At 32.9% G+C, this 21,402-nt stretch overlaps 1 long non-coding RNA gene across 6 annotated transcripts in view; it reads left to right on the top strand.

The window, feature by feature from the left end:
• The first annotated feature begins 4,934 nt into the window (after positions 1-4,934).
• The window catches only part of LOC122199965, a 79,666-nt gene continuing 63,198 nt past the window's right edge, over positions 4,935-21,402 (top strand). For 4 of the 6 annotated variants that reach the window (XR_006193678.1, XR_006193677.1, XR_006193675.1 and 1 more), the window contains exons 1-2: positions 4,935-5,262; positions 15,679-15,783. This is a non-coding gene — a long non-coding RNA (uncharacterized LOC122199965). Of the gene's footprint in view, positions 5,263-15,678; positions 15,784-16,092; positions 16,216-17,034; positions 17,279-21,402 lie in introns of those variants that run through there. The other 2 variants (XR_006193674.1, XR_006193679.1) reach the window with 2 other exon arrangements.

Here is a 21,402-nt window from a genome sequence, read left to right as displayed (position 1 = left end):
GGGGGTTCCTCTCATTCCTAAAAAATCAAAATCCCTAGGACACAACCTAAATGACATTCCTAATTAGAACACCAATGCCATCTAGTGGTCACATTTGCAAACTACAGGCTTACTGGTGAACAGAAAAGTAAGTGGTGCTGCTTCAGAATGCACTCTGAATGAATCTCAGATGAGCAAATAAGGTTTCCTACATGTACACTACTCAGCCAATAAAAAGTTTAAACCAAAATTTCAGCATAGTGTAGAAAATTTAGTTCCTGGTCCACAGGAAGCATACAGTCTGGCTCTCTATATAAAGACCTACATAAAATTCTTAAGTTGGGTTATAAACACGATTTAGAAAAAAGACTGAGTCCAACTATAAATGAGACCATGAAGAGCTGGAATAGAAATATGGGTATAGTATTTGATAACAAAATTTATTTTGGAGAAATATTATTCAGATTTAGGGCAAAAAGTCAAAGAAAGGTCAAATTAATGCACTTGTAAATTCAGGAAGAGATGGAAAATGATCAAAATACAACACACATATGAAACTCCTTTAAAATAAGATACAACAAATTAGAACATAAGAAGGTATTAGAGATTTTTATTCCAGATTGAAAAGATTTGCATAAACAGATAATATTTGGAGACATACCTGGTCATGAACAAATGAACTAGGTTTTGTTTCTTTACAGAAAATAATTATATATGAGAACATCTTGGTGAGAGAACGCTATACAAAATGGAAAGTAGACATCTATAATAGCAAGTATATTAAAACTTAATGTACATCCTTACACTAAAGATATATTTAGGAAAAAAATGCACGTGTTTATCTAACAAGCTACTGAATACAATCAGTAAGTAAACCTTACCGTTAAATTAGTAAGATTTCAACTTTTACTCCTGTTTTGTAAAATCTTAGTTAAACTGACAGTGTCTTTTGTTCTTTCCTAAGTAAAAACATTTTTGTTAGACCAAGATGTCACAGGATGAGCTTAAGGGCCACTCAGAGGTCGGTAATGTCCATAGCTTCCATAAGCAAAAGTCGGCACTCTGAGCACCAAAATCGTCAAATTAGAGCTCATCTCTCAGACCTCTTAATGCGTTTAGCTACAGATGTTATCAAGACATCCACAAAGTGGGCTATGTTCTTTAGTGTTGGTTACCGGAACAGCTGTTAAATTAATTAAGTCAGTATATTTTCCAAGTCTGATTAAGATATGTTTATTTCTGCTTTCACAAAACAGCTGTGATGTAAGTACTAAAACTGATGTTCTAAGAAACCCAAAATAAAATTAAAATCATCATATGTTGTCCAGTTCAAGTAAAAGTTTACTTTTGGATCTTCATGTTTTAGTTATATTTATAGGGAATACAGGTGTACGTTGACAATGCAAGGTTTTGATTAATTTCTCAGTATTTTCACATTCACTATTATTTTCAATATATAACATAGAAGATTAAAACATCAAAACAGAAAAATGCAAATGCTGCAAGTGGCTCCAATAAGCAAAGCAGGTGATTCAAGAAAGGATTATACCTGACTTGAATTGAGTATTGCCCTCTGTTTCCCTTCATGTTATGGCACAATTTGTTGACAAATAACGTAGCATTGGTCCCGTGACTAGAACCTAGAACCTTCTATGAGTCAGATGAAAGGAGAGGAAAGGAGGCTGTGATTTAAAGAAAAATATCTGTAACACAAATAAGACAAAACCTTAGAGGCAACTCAACTACTACAGATGTGCTACATCTGCTCACTTGCCCACTGGGGACTAGGAAATAAAGAGATTAAGACATTTACACAAAGATGGTTAGACAACAAGATCAGATAAGCAACACGACAGCTTGGTCAAGGTACTATAAGCATAGCATGGAGAAAATGACTCACTAAACCACTTAACCCACTTACAAACAATATTTTTAATTCATTTAATGTTCAAATGATATTTTATCAGGGTAGACAATGAGCTGGCTATTTTTAAAATGTCACTAACAGTCTGAAATAGAAACAAGCGATCTTTTTAATAATGACCTTTTTAAAGTAAATAGCATTGCGATTTTATAATGGGGCATGAATGCCTATGACTTTTAAAGATAATATAAGAGCAATATTTTAAATTCCCATCTTCACATAATAATAAAAGAAATGACTAGTTAAGATGCATGTGAAAAGATTTGATGGGTGCTTGGAAAACATGAGTTAGCTTGTTTCTTCTTGGCAAACCTCCTGAAAGAAAATTTTTCCTGCTTCTTACCTTACGCACTGCTGTTTTCCTAATTTCAAATGTTCACCTGCTTATACCTGAAACTTGTGGAAGTAATAACAGAGGCACATGACCTATAGACCAATTTAAAAATATGCACTACAACAAAAATAGATTCCACAATAGCAAAATTCTAAATTTTTCAGAAAGATGTAGAAGTCAAGGCTTATTTTGTCTATAGTACATATATAGGTATTAATATGGAATATATAATACTAGTATTGAATTTACAGTTGCATATTATATAATGAAATATTTTAAATTATAAAATAAATGAAAATATAGTCACTCATTCCGAGTCTTGCTGCAATATATCCCTGTAACCTAGTCACTCCTACGTTATGACTTGATATGACTTGAAATTAACATTCTAAATTTGAACTGACAGAAATAGATCTTACTATTCCTAATTAACCAGATTCAACATCTCTTTTCCCACCCTCTAAATGATCAGATAACCTCAAAAGGAAAAGTGCTTTACATTATCAATATTTGTTACACAAATATCTTCATGCCTAATTATAATCATCTTTTTTGTAAAATGTCAAAACATCATAAGCCTTTGTATTATTTTATTTAAAATAATTAACACACCTATATCATTTGAAACATACATCTCCTTGTTCATGTTAACTGTGGGAGGGTACCACGAATCATGTGACCAATAGCATTTCCTTCTTTAAATTGGCTACTATCTTAATGGTAAACTTAAGGCCATTTTTAACAAAATAGAAATGAGTTTTTCTGTCTAAACCTCATTCCTGGCTACCTGTCTCTCCAACTATCACGTTACCCTATGTCTTGATTTGACTGACCTACATTTTTGATTAATTTTAAAAAAATTAATAAGCCAACTTAATTTTTTTCTGAAATGAAAGTTGAAAGAAAATATATGAAATATATGAGGTGATGACACAAATGCCAAAATTATCAAATCAATTGCAATATAAAGGTGTTCAAGGAAGTAAAGAAAACTGTAAGCAAGCTTGTCTTTTCTATCTCCTATTAAGGCTGAATGTGCTCAATTATAACAAACATTTAAAGGGAAAAACCTCACTGCACAATAAAAAAAAAAATAATGTTTTAAGCTTTTAGACTTTGAATCTATGTTGTGATATATTTAAAGAGGTTATAAAAGTCCGGGTGATTCTCTCTGTGAACCAAGAGCCTGACACAGGAGTGAAGCTAGTGAAGCAGAGAAAAAGCCGAGAGAAGTCAAATCTCGGCAACAATCCCTCAGTTAACACAAAGAAAATAACCTAATTACTGGAAAGCAGGGAAAAAGAAAATAAAAAGTATGGAAGGGTAGAGAAGCATTAGATGTGAACACACAAATTTGTCTTTGCTATGGAACAAGAAATCAGCCCAGATCCTGAGGGTGGCCATTAAAAGCAGAGGCTGTATGTTCTCACAACATGTGTGGATGAATGAGAAGAAGCCAAGAAACAGTAAAAAGACTAATTTTAATTACCAGAAAAGCTGTAAGAGAAACAACAGAGAGTTGGTGGTAGGAAGGCTTCCAGCTACAGGCTGCGTGGCACTGTACTCTCCTTACCAATTAGAGCCAGTCAGACCCCATTGAGGGATTAAGTGAGCAGAAGAATCAGCCCCAGTGCAGGGTCAGGCTGGACTCAAACACACATGCAAACCGGACACCAACCGACAGCGGGTGTAACCTGAGGCTCTCACACAGTCTCACAGAGATAGATGAACAGAAACAGAAAACAGTGCGTGGGATTTCTTCTCCATTAAACACAGGTGCTAATCGCTTTATCTATGGAAATACATTGCCAAGGACGTGCAATATAATTTCTGTAACAAACTCTTAGCATCAAAGGAATCAAGAGAATTCGAGAATGACTCTGAGATCGAGAGAGGAAAAGTAAAGGGGAGGGCTACCAGAACAATAGCACTAAAGCTGCCACACTGTGGATTTACTACCTGTGTTATTTTTCCAATTACATCCATTGTGATATAAAATTTCAGGAAAAAAAAAAAGGGCCGCTGTCTGAGACTAAGCCGACTATTTCCCTAGGTTACTCAGGACTGACGCGGGGGGGGGGAGGGGGGGGAACAACCAAGGAGAAATAAAAAGTCACAGAGCCTAACCGTCCTGAGATAAAACTCGTAAGTGTGCGAACAAAGAGAAGCGCTTCCCGGTCAGGACCTAGGGACATTCTCCAAAGTGCAAAGTCCAGTAGCAGCGGGCCTCGGTCGGTGCCGCTGCTGTCTGGGGTACGAGCGACCGAGTGGGAATCCGAAAGCAGACAGACAGCGGCCAGCGAGCAGAGGAGGGAATGCTCGTCTGAGATCTCCTGAGCAGTCACCAGCCAACACGATCGCTCTGTAATCTATGAATGTTGAATTCGGAAAGGTTGCGGCGCAGAAAAGCAGGTTGGGGGGAGGGGAAGCCCTCCGCACTTCGGCGCGAAGGGAAATAGCGGTTGACTAGTGAGACGAGTAGAGAAACATATAAAACCCTTTGGAAGCAAACAGACCTTTCAGCCCGGGGACATGCTAAATGAACCTTCTCAGCGAGAGGCAGTGAGGCGCAGGGCGCGGGCGACAGCGACAGCGCGGGCGAGCGGGGAGGGGCGAGGGACCGCTCCGGGAAGGACACAGCCAGTCAGAGGCGCGGGGCGCGGGGCGCGCGGACGCATTGGAGGAAAACACGCGAGCCCCAAACGCACCAGCCTGAGGAGGCGCCGCACCTACTTCCCGATATAACCAACTCCGGAGTGGGGGCGCGGAACTGCGAGGAGGCGGCAGCCAAAGTGCCATTAAAGCTCGGGGCGGAAAGGATGAGTTACCTGGGTCCCCTCTTCAGGGAGAAGCAGGGCAAGCTGGAGGATTTCCTCTGAATGATTAAAAACTCCGCAATTCTCTCCTGCCACAGGCTGAGTGGACTCAAGGAACTGCTCTATCTGAACTGTGTTGACGGGCAGGAGGATGGCAGACAGGAATTGAGAGTCACAGAGGAAGGACAGGGGAGTCTGGCATCTCATTGGTAAGTGGCAGGCATTCCTTTGCCAGGGACTGCTTTCTGTGATTATGCACTTCATCTCCCAGGCACTTAACGATTTTTGACACACTCCCTTCTGCAAAGCCATCTTTTCTTGCCATATTGCCAGAATTTAAAAACTGTAACGTAAAGAGTTGTGGTTTTTTTCCCCCAAACATGCTGTTTTTTTCTTTGCTGAAATTTTATGTCAGAAAAGTTGAAGCATGGAGTGAATATAACCTATTTGTGTATCTCATAATGTCATGCAAAATAAGAGTAAACAATTCCTGCAAGTAAACGGTAAGGTAATGAATGCCAGGTGAGGGGAAGAATTTTCTGCAAAAGAGGGTAAATGCTCAGAAAATAGGATGTGGTTCTCAGATACTGAATGTATGTCTCACGACTGAGCCCTGTATTTGTGGGAAGACAGCCCAATGACTGGGCACCTGGCAGTGCAATAACTTGTTAAAATTCAGGAGGGATGCTCTCTAAGTGGAGTTCTATAAAGTTAGAGAGACCAAGGAAAAACAGTGTCTTGAGTTATGCTGCGGTGTTTTCTAAATGTCATGTAGGGGAATGAGACAGATTTTTTTAAGAAAATAAAAATATGTTCAGACATCCTTATTAAGCTTTTTATTGAGAAGTGGAAGAGAATAGTAATTTGCATAAATATGAACATGGTGTAGAATAGGCTGAGAATTACTCTGACAATCTCAAAAAATTTTAATTAACTTTTTTTTTGGAAAAACAAGGATCCAATAAATATTTTAGAATTGTTTTATTTAAAAATTTTATTACCTCTTTAGCGTGAACAATACAATACAGTCACGTAATTTAAATGCAGATTTGGAAGCAGAAAACTTTTAAACTGTCATATGTGAAACGCCTTACCTATATTCAATCCATCTGTATTTTTTTCTAATTGAAAAGATAAAATAATTTAGAGACACCATACCTCCACCTTGATTCTCAATTTTACCTGGGGAAATAAGGATGAAAGAAATAGATATTCATTAGGGTACTAGCATTAAAAAACACAGACAAATAAATAGTGGGTCGATTTTAAAAAATTAGTGAAGGTATAATTGATTACTATTGAACTGTAACAGAGCTACAGAAATACTTAGGACTATCATAGCAAGCTAGAAAGAGTTCGTCATGATTGATACTGTGATCCTAAACATAAAAGAATTACTAATGATGAGGTCATTATTTTTTTCAAAGGGCCTGTAGCCAATTTTAAGCAACTCACAAATGTTTCTTTGTATATTTTTCTACTGCATACTCACATGAGTTGTATGTGGACCAGTATATTGAATCTCAAACTTGATAGGTATATGTTTCCTCTGACGCAACTCTAAAGAAACTCCAAAACAATATGACTGTGTAAGAATATGTGACATAAAGCAAATGCTTAAAAATTAAAGATATTACATACAAAGACCAACTAAGTTTAGTGAGAGAAAAAAAACACAAAATGCAAAGTTACAAGTCAAAAAAAGGAAATGTGCCATAAATAATGAAATAGAATTTGAAAAATAACAAGTGGACTGTGGTGAGATGATATTAAAGCGTATTTGAAATAGAAAATTAGTGAATGTTTATTACAATATAAAGTGTCAAGGTTTTTGTGCAGGGGTTGGTGCACCCTTTACATTTTTCTAAAGCTTAAAACTTCTGAAAACTAAGGAATGAAGAGAAAAACATTTTAATTTCTTCTTTGATTGCATACACAGTTGAATAGACAGAATTCTCAAAGTTAGAAAAAAGAATATTTGCCCTGATAGATTAACTAAATGCCAGACTTTGTAAATTGTGAGGCAAATGTACACCACAGTATGTTTAGAAATAGATCTGGGAAAGTACAATTGTGGAATTTTTTAATGGACCGCTGAAATACCTTAGTTTCCCTATCAGAGCAACCCTTCAACTATTAAGTGGTAAATAAATCTTTAGTAGGTTAGGAAGATTAACTAAAATCAAACAGTGAACACACACATAGGCTATTAAAAATTAGTTGTTTGTGCACGTTTACTTCAATTGTATGGGTCCAACTGAGAAGAACTGTTTGTTAAAATGGAACAGGTTTGGCTAAAATATAGTTCTATAAATATATTTTTTATTTAACAGTTTAGAAGACCTTTAGCACCTTTAGATTAGAGATTAGAGTGTGGTTTAATCTCAAAACTGATTTGGTAATAAGGACCAGAGGGTGTCAGTAAAGGGTAGAGGGCTCTCCAGATGAAGAAAGGAAGGGGTTGCTATGCTGACCAAGTTATTTTGGAGTTTGTCTTAACTCCTAGAGAAAACAAAAGGCATATTTTATGAAATTAAAAAATTTGCCTAGATGGCTTTAATAGTGTAAAGATGATTTGACTACATTTAAGTTCCATTACTAACACAAGTTTTATAGCAGCATTTAGTGATTCCCCATCCAATTTAGGATTTTATGGGGCCAAGGTTTAAAATGTTTTTTGCTCAATCCATCCTATCATACATATTTTGCTTAGCTACATTGTCTTTGAACTGTCTGCTTTTTAAAATATATGTTTTCTTAAAATTTTGTTAAGAGATTGGAAATTTTATCTTAATTTGAATGTGTCCATATGTTTATATAATTTGGCAACTTAAAACTCTGACTTCAAGATCTCAGATTTATTTACTCCTTTTTTTATTGCTGAAGATACAAACATAAAATAAGAGGTGTGTATTTCTGACAAGATATTTTCTTAGATTGGTGTTATAAGGCTGTGCTAATATGTCACATGAACTTCTTAGCACTTTATAGCAGGAAAGAGGCTGGTCGGAAGCTCAAAGCAGTAGAATGTTTGCCGAGGTCTATTTTCTGAGCATTTGTGATCAATAATTCCACATTAGAGAATGGTGCATTTTAAAAAGTAATGAGTAATATAAAATCCCTTAATATAATATTTAGGAATAAAAACTATTTAAGAGCTATGTCCAATATCCCTACCTATGCCCAATTAATTTCTCCTTTTATGATTTTTTGATATCCAAATGTATAATGTTAGAAGATTTCTGATAAGCAGCATAGTATCAGTTAATATTTTTCTTAAACTCTTGGACATTCTTTTAGTTAATTATTTTCATTAAGAATGAATAAAACAAATTTGGTAGTGTTTCACTGATACACTGAATATGAGAGGAATTTTTAAACTGCTTTATTGTATATATTTACCTTCTAGGAAGATAAGGTTTTGCAGTTAAATTATTTCATCAAAGTTATTTGTCAGTATTAAATTATACCCCATGAACTTGATATCAGACCATGTATTAACTTCATTCATGTTTTATCTATTATAAACATATGTATAATCCAAAGAGAGCATTTTTATCCACATCAACCCCTTAAATTAAAACAAGTCTTTCACATCATATTCCACATTGTTAGATATTGTATTTTTGACTTTCTAGTCTTTTGAAACATCAGTTCATAAGACTTAAAGCCAGCCAAAGTATGGAAGCTCTTCTTCTCAGTTTTATAAGGAAATAGAACCCTAGAAATAGCCCATAAAGTAATCCTGGGAAGGAAATCAAAGTTCTGTCTTTTCATGGACATCAAAAAAATCAATACATCCAACATTTCTTAAGCTAATATAAAATAGTGTGAGAATTGTCATTCTCAAGAAACTTTAGAGAGCATGGGTGTTCATTTCCCGTGTGTTCTTTAAGCTGGAATCCCTTGTGACCATTGTCATTTTTAAACAATCCCAAAAATGGATGCATTTGACAATACAGTTGTAAAATGGATTTTTTTTTGTCTTCTCAGTGGTTCCCTAAAAATCCATAATGACCTAAATAACTTGCTTCCTTGTGGATACCACTTTTATGCATTTTTAGCAAGTGGATTTCTCTTACATGATCCAGCAGGACTTGCCCATTTTCCTCATATCTGTCAAGAATCCAAGTATTCCCTATACTTATAAACGTGAAAAAAAGTTGAGCTCTTGATAGAAAATAAAGTATTAACATAGTTGTATGAGCCTTCCTGCAAACATTCCTTTATAGTTTGTGTCTTTATTCTAAAATATGTCCATGCTTAAGCGTTAAAGTAGCTAATGTGAACATTATCCAGAATTTAAGCAATTGTATATCTGGGCAAGGAGGAAAATCAATGTATTTTATTTATGAGTTATCAAAAATTCTTTTGCGACCATCAATAGGATAAGTGTAATTATATACATAAAGATTTTATCGGCCTGGGATAGGAATCTGCTCCTTATCATTCTATCTTATCATTATAGCTGTTAAATGCTCAAGATGATTTCATCTTCCATTGTCATCCAGTAGTAACTGTAGCATATGGATCTTAGGAAGGGAAATTTTGCTGGTCACTTAGGTGATGAAAGGTGAATTAAAATTCTCTTCCTATTGCTAGACATAATATTGTAAGAAAAAGATATTATAACAGGATAATTATAGTTATAATGTGTCTGGATCCATAAACATATTTTTAAATATATTTTAAGGAAGATTTCACTGGCTCCACAAGTTTATATTTATGAAACAACTGGTAGAGAAATGGTATATTTATTGGGTGAAAAATTTACTTGTATGCATATAAATTTTCATCTTTATTTTCTCAAATATTTAATTTCTTATTTAAAAGTGTTAAAGAACTTTTCTGAAGCTAAACCAAACATTATATAAACCAAATGTAAATATTATTTTAATCCTCCTGGGTTCTCCCATTTCAATTTTATATAAGAATTCACTTTTCAATTATGTCATATTTGCTGAGATATTGTATTTTATAGTCTCGGAAATGACAGAATTCGATGAAATTATTGGAATTAAGTTGAATAGTAACTGGAGGATACAGATGAGTGACAGTAGGAAGTTAAAAAAGACTTCTTGTTTTCTAGAAATAAATTTTTATTCAATTGGTATTTCATGATCATTAATGTGAAATTGTTTCCTGTGCTTCTAAACAAATTTAATTGCACTCAAATATTTCTGAAATCATTAGAAAAGGTCTCATATCGAATCTTAGTTAGATTTTATGTTTTGCTTTATTGTGTTGGTTTGAAACTTTCCTCTTCATATTCTTCTCCAAAAGATACAGACTAATCTCATGTCTTATATTCAAAAATTAATAAAACAATTTGCTAGTGATCATTAATTTTTCTAATTTTGGGTATATTTTATAATAGGGACTTCAAAAGTCATATCATTTGTAATAGAATTGAAACCTTAAATTTCATAATTCAGTACTCTTCCTCTTTCAATGCCATTATTCTAATGGCAATATATGAGCTAGTGAATGAGTTTCTAATGTTAAAATAACCATCTCATTAAAAATAACCACAGATATCATAGGTCACTAATGATAAATAGATTATCAGGACATTTAGGGAACAGTGACAAAATAATATCATTTAGTATTAGAAGGAGCCTTACAGAGTGCATACGTATTACCACAAAGAGTAACAAACAGATATAAACAGGTGAAGTGCTCTGTTCAACATTACATTTAATGGAAAAAATAGAATTAGAACCCTATTTTTTTTTATTTCTTGGTCAGAGCTTTTTATAGTTTATACTTTTTATTTTGCTATGAAAATATTAATTAGTTTTATATCTTTTAAGTCAAGATTACTACATAGTATACTTGTAAAACATTGTCTTTTAAGATTAGAAAATTTAAAATTGAAATATGTTAACTAAGAGGAAACAGCTATACCCACATTCTCTTAACCAAGAACTGAATGTCTAGCCAATGTAATTGCTGGATATAAAGTTTTTCAAATGAACTTAGTGTGTACTCAACAGTTAAATAGGAGGCTTTTGACAGTATCAATTAAGAAACCTGGAAATGCAAGTAAGAAAAGAAACACAAGTGACTTTTTTCCACCATATATTTATAAAGGACTGTATATTTTTTTGGTTAAAACTTTTTTTTCCTGAATTGGCAGTTTTTTAGTTTTTTGTTTATTTGTTTGTGGTTCTTTCAGTAATATGTGTTTAATGACACACTAAAATGAGATAGAAAGTCAACGAGAAATGTAGCTAAGAAAATGTTCCTGTGTATTGACAAGTTTGGATAAAATTTAAATCATGAGCTTCCATAGGATAGTAATGATTTTGGAGAATTTAATAAAATGCAAAGCAGAAAATGAGTCTCTAGAAATAGGTACCATTCCTCTGAGTTTTAGAATTAAAATATCAACTTGTATAAAAACTCTAGCTTTACTGCTGTAATACTAAAGGAAGTTAATACAGAACACATTTGAGTCTGTAATAGTATTTAGTTTATCACTGTGTCTGAACCAAATTTCATCTATGCTTAATTTTAATAATGTGATGTAATTATTTAAACACTTAAGCCTGGGAAGAAAATTAGTTTTCACTGCAATATGTATTGTAGGTTATAAGCTTTAAGTTATCTGTCTACCAAAATATTCTGTTTTTGCATGAGGCACAATGCTGCCCTAATTGTGGAAGGCAATATTGAGATGTATAGACCATGAGCTAAAAAATTCTATGGTAGAACCGAGGGTAAACTATAATATGAGCATAGTGCAACTCAAGTGATTATACATTGCTAGGTTTATGGTACAACATTGTCTCTCAAATCTTTCATTGTCACGTATGACAAGAGAATTTTTGTATGTCCATATGGGCTGACTTCATATTTTAAGACTCTCATTTACTTTAAATACTGAATATTTAAAGGTGACAAATATAGTAAAGATGAAGTGAAAGACAATGGCTAAAATAATATCTAATCTGAATTTTTTTACCCTATGCATATTGCCAGATTTTGCAAATAATTAGTAGAAAATATAAAATATATTCTCTAAGTCCAATGAATAAGTGGTCCTTAATATTCTTTGAATTTTTACTTTCTTTGGATATTTACTTACCTACAACTTATTTTGAATTCTTCAGTATTTTCCAAAAACAGTAACCTTAGTAAGAAAGAATGGTTAAGATTTAAGTTAAGTGATCCATAACTGATTTTATGAAAATCTACCACATTAACTGTGTTTAAAAAGTTATGACTATATTTGTTTCTCATTTTTTAAGGTGGTCTTGTTAGTATATGCTTTAATGTGTAGCATTAATAAAGAGACAATTCTTTCAAGTTTAAAGCGATTTCTACATCGTTTCACTCACTCAAATGGTCTAGTGTGTGCAGTTGTAGTTAAGTAAGAATATAAAGGGGAATAAATAGTTTATGAGCTGGTGGAGGAAATAAACATATAGGGTAAATGTGGTTCAATGTAAAATGTACAGTGATAGCACTGTATACAGCTAAGATGCAAATATTCAAAGTGTTCTCCTTTTGGAGACTACTGTTAGTTTTCTCCTACTGAGTCTTTCCAGCTTGGAGTATTTTATGCTAGCTCTCTAATTGCTGCATTTACTTCCTACTGCCTAAGTTATTTTGAAGTAACTTTGATTCCAAGACTCACCTAACCACTTTAAATGAATGCTGTGTTTTTCTACATCTCATTATAGTGCTAACTTTAGTATCTTAGAACCATCCAGGCTCTGATGATAGAATTGCATCTTAGGTAAAATAAATGTGGCATGCTTAGATGCTGTGAAAAGATACATTTCTTACATGTGATAATAAATAAGCTTTATTTCTTTCTATGATTAAGTATAGAATATTAATGGTGATGGTAAACCATATTTTAAGGGGTTAGGTTAACTGCAAAGCTAATACAGCTTTACTTACACAGTCCCTTCCAGATAGCAATACTAATAGTAATAGAGGTGTCAGAACAGTAGTAAACATTATTTTGATCATTATAATAATATATCTAACATAGGGAGGGCAGTATGGATTAAGGGACTTGGTGTTTGAATTTTAGAGTTCAGCCTTGGTTCCACAACTTGTTAGCTGTTTAATTTTAGAAGACTTACTTAACCTTTCTTTATATGCAAAATTAGGATAACAACCGTCATGCAGTTGTGATAATATTAATATAAAAATAAACAATCTACTTCTCAATAACAAAAACGACAGTGGTAGAAACATCAAAAAAGTCTGGGAAGAAAACTTGTTTTCACTCCAATATGTATTTATGTAAGATATAAGCTTTAAGTTGTCTGTCTATCCTAATTGTAGAAAACAATATTGAGATGTATGGACCATGGGTATTTAAAGATTATTCTATATATCTTCTCTTTTATTAAATTAACTTATTTAGAAAGACATTTCTTATAAAATTAGTATACACAAAGCCACTTATTTTTGGCAATCCAAAGCAAGTGAGAGGTTTGATCTCAGCAAGTGAGAGGTGGAAAATTGTCAGTTCGGACACAACTTGATAAGAAACTTAAGAAAATGTACTAGTAAACATAATTATTGAGATATTAGTCACACATTCTGAAGACATTGGAGGAACAGAAATAGTCATTGTGCGGATGGATTAAACTGAATTCCCAGACAAAATAAGATTTTGTACTAAGAAGTACTAAGATTTGGCGGAAATTTCAATTATGGATTGGTAAAGACTCTTTTCAGTTGGTGGAAAGACAGGCAGAAAGAAGATGAATATGTAAAAGGAAGTAGGAAAATTAACTAATGTAAAGAAAAAACTCTAATGCAAAGAGAGAAGTTAAAATACATCGAATGCGATGTAAAGGATTCTGAGAGACATGTAAAGTATTGGGATTTTATCAAAAACAAGAGGCTAATAGTTCATTTCAAGATTAGATGGCATTTAAGATGAGGGTCAGCCCCAGTTTTGCACGTAGCTGTGACTTGGGCAAATCACTTCCTCAGTTTATTATCCTCTTAAGAGAGTTAAAATCAATAAACCTAAAGGATATTTTGGGGGGTTTTGATACACTGTAATTTAATGGCCCCTATGTGAGTTATGAGATTTTGATATAGACAAAAGTTGAAAGAAACAAAACTGTTGGTGTTGACAGCTTAGTCTAGGATAGATTCCACCAAACAGATATAATGAGACAAGACATTGCATTCATAGCGCCTGGAGAGGCCATGGAAAAAGCATGGACTTCCTACTACCCAGATTTCCTCCTGATCCAACAGCTTCCCTATGTGGTTCCCTGAGAAATACAGAAACTTTTCTAAGCTTCTGTTTCTTTACTTGTAAAAGAATGATATTAACTACTGTTTTACAGGTTTTTTGTTTGTTTTGTTTTTATAAGAAGGAAACAAGAATGGTTTCAGGAGTCAAGATTATTTCCTTCATATCTTTAGGTGCAATTGCTTACAAATTTGTTTTTTTAATGCTTAGGTTCAAAAAATATTTGAAGACAGAAAAGTAATATAAATTTTGTATAAATACACATCGGCACAATCGGTCCAGTTTTCCAAATATGAGGAAAATCACTTATTTTATTGATATGGAGATGTTTTATTTTCCTTTTATGGTCTTAATTTTACTTGCATGTATTGAAAGAGATTACTGGCTGGGGTCTTTTTATTATATTGTGTTTTTGCTTTGTCTGTTAAAGGAAGTATTTAATGTTCTTTTATAGAATTATTTAGAGCATTGATTCTATTTTGGAGATGGAGAGGAGATGTTCAGATATTGTCTTTGAATCCCATGTAATTGCAAAATGGTATAGGATATATTCATTTGCAAATACTATGTTCCTCTGAGTATTTTCTTCTTTCAATTTTAGTACATGTTTTGTTACTTAAAAAATAATTTTATGAAAGTAGCTCATGCTGCAAATATTATGTTAAAAACAAATAGAAACTGAAATCTTTTAAATAGCAAATTGTCAATAGATTTTAATGCAAACAAATGATTTCATTTTAGTTTGCAAACATTTTACAGATTTTTTTCTACAAATGATATTTAGGTATATAATTAGATTCTGGCTTGGCTACTATGACAATAAAATTATTAAGTAAACACAGTTTGTGTTTAATATGGTGAATTATGTGCCTCTCTATGCTTTGTATTTGTACAGCCAATCAACATCTTCCTTAAATGTTTGCTGATTATTTTACTATTGCAGAAAATTCAATACAATGCAAAGATTGGAAGAATCAAATCTCACACACAATAAAGTCTCTTTCAAAAAAAGAATATTAAGACTATACTGCTTATTGAGGAAAAATAGGAAGGTGGAGAAAGCCACAAAGCAGACAGGAGAGGGAGCTGATAGAAAGGAATTTCACAGCATTTTATGAGGAAATGATTAAATAAGTATTCATATCATGAGATACTTTAAAAAAATGGCCTGAGGTGCTATTTCACCTGAAGCAAAGATGTCTTTTTATCTTTTCTGCGTGTGTTTGTTTTATAAGATAATAGGCTTTAGATATAAATGCGTGGTTGATTTTGTCAGATTGAATCTTGAAATGCCATTTATTCAAAAATATATAGTTGCCTTGATAAACATTAATTTAGAAGAAAGAAATGACTTTGTGTTCTCATTCTCATGCATATTACTTCTCTTTAGATATTCTGCATGATCAGATGTCTCCTACATATGAGAACTTCAATACATGTTTAAAAGTTAAGACAACTATCTTGATCTAACTTCATATTAACTACCTTTCTAAAGGTAATCTCTGTTAGGTTAAGTGTTTGTCCGTAGTTAATGTTTGTGTAAATGGTCTCAGTTCAATTTCTTTTTTATATGAAGAAATTATTGTTAGTTTCTTGTAGCCTTATATTTCAAACACATTAGGGTAATTCAAGTTTTCTTGAATGAGCAAGAAGAAAACTCAAATGACAAATAAATATATCTTCTTACCTAGTTTTTTTCTCCTTGGCAAAAATAATACACTGTTTTAAGGGTTAATTTAAAGAGGCATAGTTTTGTAGAGGAATTATTTTCCAATAACAAAAGATAATTATAATTTTTTTCCAGCTCATCATTGATAAAAAGTGGAATGCTAAGAATGACTTCAAATATAATCCTAACATACTTTTTGTGACGTTACAACTGATCTGTTCTGTTGGGGTATTGTCAGCCTGGTGACCATACGATAAACAGCTCTCAAAGTCAGAATCTTGATCAAGTGAATACTGTTGTCATCATCTGTTTTTTATCCTAACATTATTGAGTTGACAATGAGCATTATAAAAAGAATATAATGAAAGCTGAATCTCTGCCCTAAAATTTCTTCTAGTTCTGTGCTTCAGGGGTAGAAGTGCAGAACTAGAAGCCATCATCAACAGGAATTTTTACATGCACCCTTCCAAAAAATGTTGTATCTTTTTTATTCATAAAATAATTTTGGGTGCCTACATAACAATTCAAAAGGTACATAATTTTTGAACACTGTAGACTATGTCATGATAAAGATAGAGTATAATTTATATACATAATCCTTCTCCTAAAATCATTTATCAATTTATTTTTATATGCAAAGACAAATGTGAAATAAAAATTCTTATATGCATTTTTACATAAGTGTAAGTAGATCTAGAAGCAAAATTCCCAGGTAATTGAGAATGTGCATTTAAAATTTTAGTTTTACTGCCAAATTAATCTCCACAGGGATGATTCCAGTTAACACTTCCACCAACAGTGTTTTAGAATATCTGTCTATCCATATTTTGAATATTTTCACATGTTTTTAAAATATTTCTTAGTCTTACATTACTACCAATCCCCAATTTAACTCTATTAAGTTGATTTTTTTTTCTTATTTCCTTTACATACTAACTGAAACCAAGACACAAATGGCAGCAGGAAGTCAATTACAAATGTTTTGAGGCATTGCTCAATTTTCTAGGAAAGCACATTGTGAAAAGCAAGAAATATTTGTATAAGTAACATCATTTTGTTTCCCCTCCAATGCAAAAGATCCAGTTGGGGTATGAAAAAGAGAAGACAGACAGTTCTACGTGGGTAGAGCAGAAAAGGCTTCAAGCAAAGAAAAGATTCTGGATAAATGAATCCTCTCACATTCAAACCAGCCTTCTAAATCTTACAACACTGGTTCAGGGCATCTTTCAGTAGAATAACATCTCCAGCTTTGTTTCTTTCCTTCTGTTCTCCAACATGTCAGCCATTATGATGGAATAATCTTTCAAAGATTCAGACCTGGTCATGCCATTTCTTTTATAAACTACTTTGCATAACATAAACAAGTAGATTTTTAAAAATGTTTATTTATTGGGGGAGTGAGAGGAGAGAGAGAAAGGGAGAGGGAGAGAGAACGAGTGGAGGAGGGGAAAAGAGAGGAAGGGAGGAGAAAGAACAAGCAGGCCCATAAACTGTGATATCTGGACTTGATCAAGAGCTGGATCCTCAATCGACTGAGCCACCCTGGTGGCCCAACATAAACAAGTGAAATTTTATTTAATTAAATTAGCCCTTTTTCCTAATGTATAATGCTCTAGATAAAATAATGCTTTAGAGATACCAGAATTGAGAAATACCACATAGAAGTAGCGTTAGGATACATCATGACACAGAATGAGCTCTCAGCAAGTGTTTGGGTTTTTGGTTTTGTTTGTTTTTTTTAAATTTTATTTATTTATGTTTGAGACAGAGAGTGAGCGAGCACAGGCAATAGAGGGGCAGAGAGAGAGAGAAGGAGACACAGAATCTGAAGCAGGCTCCAGGCTCTGAGCTGTCAGCACAGAACTCAATGTGGGGCTCAAACTCACAAACCGTGAGATCATAACCTGAGCTGAAGTCAGATGCTTAACCAACTGAGCCACCCAGGTCCCCTAGCGAGTGTTCTTACTATACTTCCACGTAAGTTTAAGTTTGGTCCCTGACCTAACAACATCAATAAAATTATTTGTTTAAGTTCTCTTTTCCTAATTGTGATGAAGAAACCAAACTTGTATGTGCTTGAAAAATTTGTGATGAAGGTTCGTAATTTGTTTTTTATTTTTATCTAAATTATCAATTGACTCACTGAGTTTTGCTTGCTTACATTTGCCTTGCTCCTTTCAGAACATGTAACAATGCTTGAGATAAAGGCATGCACACGAAACCAATACTTACTTTAACACTTCTGAAACATGAGCAAATCTTTTTCATTTTATACATCATTTGTAATGTTCAGCTATTCCACAAAATGAAAACTGCTTAGCACAAAGAAATAAAAAAAGATACATATGTTTTTTACAAGTCATTGTAAGATGATATATAATGAAAAAGAACATTTTTTTTAATGGAAGATGATGTACCATACATTATGTTTGAATTTCACCATTGAATCAAATCACAAGTACCACTAAGTGAAATGTCCTATCTGTAACTAAAGTAAATTATAAACTTAATTATTAGTTCTAGCTATCATATAAAATTTTATTTCAGTTCAATAAATTAACAACTAGCTAAAATAATTAGATACCAAAGTTATTATAAGAATAAATAATTTAAAGCTGAAAAGACATTTCCTGTATCTTTTCAATATATTTAAAAGAATTTTTCTTAGATAACTCTTTTGGAATCTAGTTTAAAATAAAGCATAATGTGGAATTTAAGAAACAAAACAAATGAACAAAGGAGAAAAAAAGAGAAGGAGGCAAACCAAGAAACAGACTCAACTACAGAGAACAAACTGATGTTTACCGGAGGGGAGGTGGGTTGGAGAATGGGTAAAAAGGTGATGGAGATTAAGGAGTACACTTGTAGTGAAGAGCATTGGTGGGTGTTGTATGGAAGTCTTGAATCACCATATTGTATAGTAATAACACTGTGTATTAACTAATTGGGATTTAAATAAAAACTTCAAAATAATAAAGTATAATTATCATGCTGTTAAAAATAATAGTTAAAATATAATGTTTCTTCCCATTCTGGCATATATTTTGATAACTAGATTAAAAGTTGAGTTCATAAACTCAATACCATAAAGTCATTGAAACATTAGCAATAAAAAGAGTTGTAAATATGCTTTAGGGAAATGAAAGAAAAAGAAGGAAAATCCTGAAGAGGAGTTCAATACCAAAAAGCTTAAAGGCATTTACAAGCTTTTTCAGGTCATTTAGTACATTTAAGTCTGGAGGTATGCTATTATCTCCTTTATTCCTTGTGCTTATTTCTTCTTTATCTTAAGATACTATTCTTCTTCTAATCAAAAGGTCTCTGTCATTGACAGGAAATGCTATTGAACTGCCCTGAAAGATTCACATTCTTATTTTTTCCATCACTTGATAAACTCAGAAAAGCCATGCTGCTGTTCATCATATTGTTTCTGCCTCAATAGAAAACACTAAAAGTAAAAGCAAATGGAAGACCAAGAAGTCTTTTTGAAATTAGGGAAAAAGAGAATTTGCAGCTGTTAAACACACAAATACTAACTAGAATCACAAAAATTCTAGTGTGCACAATTAAAATTGTCTTCTCATCTCTGAGATTTTACAAAATAGTGGGCAGTTGCTTAATAAGAGAAATGATGGATTAATGTTCACACTAGCTGCTGAGCACTGAATCCAAAAACAGAAAAGAAACTGATTGTTAAATTAGCTTCTGTGGTCCTCCTGGTGACAAATAGATGGCTTGCAGCAATCAGCAGTACTCTACAAAATATTTAAAAGGACTGCTTCTTGGCATTCCTAAACTTCTATGAAAAGATTTCAGAGACTTTTATATTTTAAAAAACATGTAGTATCTCAGAGAATCAAGAAAAAAACTCAAGTAAATTTTATATACCACTTAAAATTTGTTCAGCAATTTGAGACAAAACATTTTTTAGGGAGACGATGCGTTTTTTCAGGATGGCACTGGGATGGGGGGGATTTATCCTCAACTTTTCCACATTTTTAAAAACATAAAATCAATCTGCTAAGAACAGTTAGCAGTAGGTATTTGCTCAGTAGCAGAAGGATAGGAATTTAGAAGCTGGGCTACTAATACCAAGGTGCAAGCTAGGAAAAATTGCTAGAGAAAAAGACAAAAGATGATTCAGTATAATGCAAATATATGTACATTTTGAAAGAAAATAAGACAATATAATTTAATAACTAGAGCCAAAACTATATATTATGATTTTTTTGAATTCCAAGTACTATAAAAACTCAAAAACTAAAGGCATAACAAATTATTAGACTTGGAAAAAACTCCTGTAACAAAGGTTATCATAAAAATAATTATATACATCCGATTAGATATGAAATAAATACTATACTAGCCTGATTAATTAATGTAATCCTGATATTTGATAATATTTGGGATCATTATTTTAGGTCTTATGTTTACCAATTAACTGTGTTTTTTTCTACATAGTTAAGGTTTTTAAAAACCAGAAGCTATAAAAATTCAAAGAAAAAACAGAATTTAAGAGATCATGTAAAAATAAAAGTTAAAAAATGTGGACGATTCTTCTAGGTTTATTTGGTGTGTACTATGTGCAAGGCAAGTTGACATTTATATGGAACACATTTTAATTATTAGCAGTATATCAAGTTTACTCTGAATATAGATCAAAGTCTCACAATATCCATTATTTAAATGGTTTTGCTGATCTGTGTATAGAGATATTGTGTGTGCATTCACTCCCTTTTATGGTAAAAAAAGAAAGAGCTATCACAATCTGAAGTATTAACATTTCTTTAGTCACAATTTGAGAACTTATTGTAAATTAAAAAATGAAACTGCAAAATGTAACTAATGCACTTCCAGATAACATAATAATAATAATAATAATAATAATAATAATAAGCAATTTAGGAGAAACTGTACTATATCAAAAAAGAGAAAGAACTGTAACTTTAACTTGAATTACTCTTCTCAATTCTAAAACTCCCTTTGTAATTTCTCATTTATTCAGTGAGAGCACAAAACTGAATAAGACATGGGCCCTCCTTGGCCTTGAATTTTCAGAACAATACTTCATGTATTTCATGGAGTAGGTATTTCCCATCAAGGAACTTTTCCCATCTATGAACTTTTTTCTTATAATTTCAAAATTTACCTGCAAAAATTTACCTCTTAAAACCTTTTGTTCCCACATCTGCTTTTCTTCAGCTATTTTTTTCTCTTCTTTAGGGACTCCATACTTCATATTTCTGCCATTTCTCTAGTATCTTCATTCTCTCCATTTCTATAGTCTTCTTTTGTCCTACAACAAATGCAGGCTGGCCCAGTCTTAAAAATAAAAGTTAGCCTACTCATCATACTTTTGTTCAAGCTACTACCCTGTATATACTACTCTCATACTTTCCTCCTCCTTCTGATTCATTTGTTGGCATACCTTGCCTATCTTCCTCT

The sequence above is a fragment of the Panthera leo genome, chromosome D1 (genome assembly GCF_018350215.1).
Source record: "Panthera leo isolate Ple1 chromosome D1, P.leo_Ple1_pat1.1, whole genome shotgun sequence".
Taxonomy (NCBI): Eukaryota; Metazoa; Chordata; class Mammalia; order Carnivora; family Felidae; genus Panthera; species Panthera leo.
Note: the sequence above shows the minus strand (reverse complement) of the source record. Positions and strands in the feature narration are given on the sequence as shown.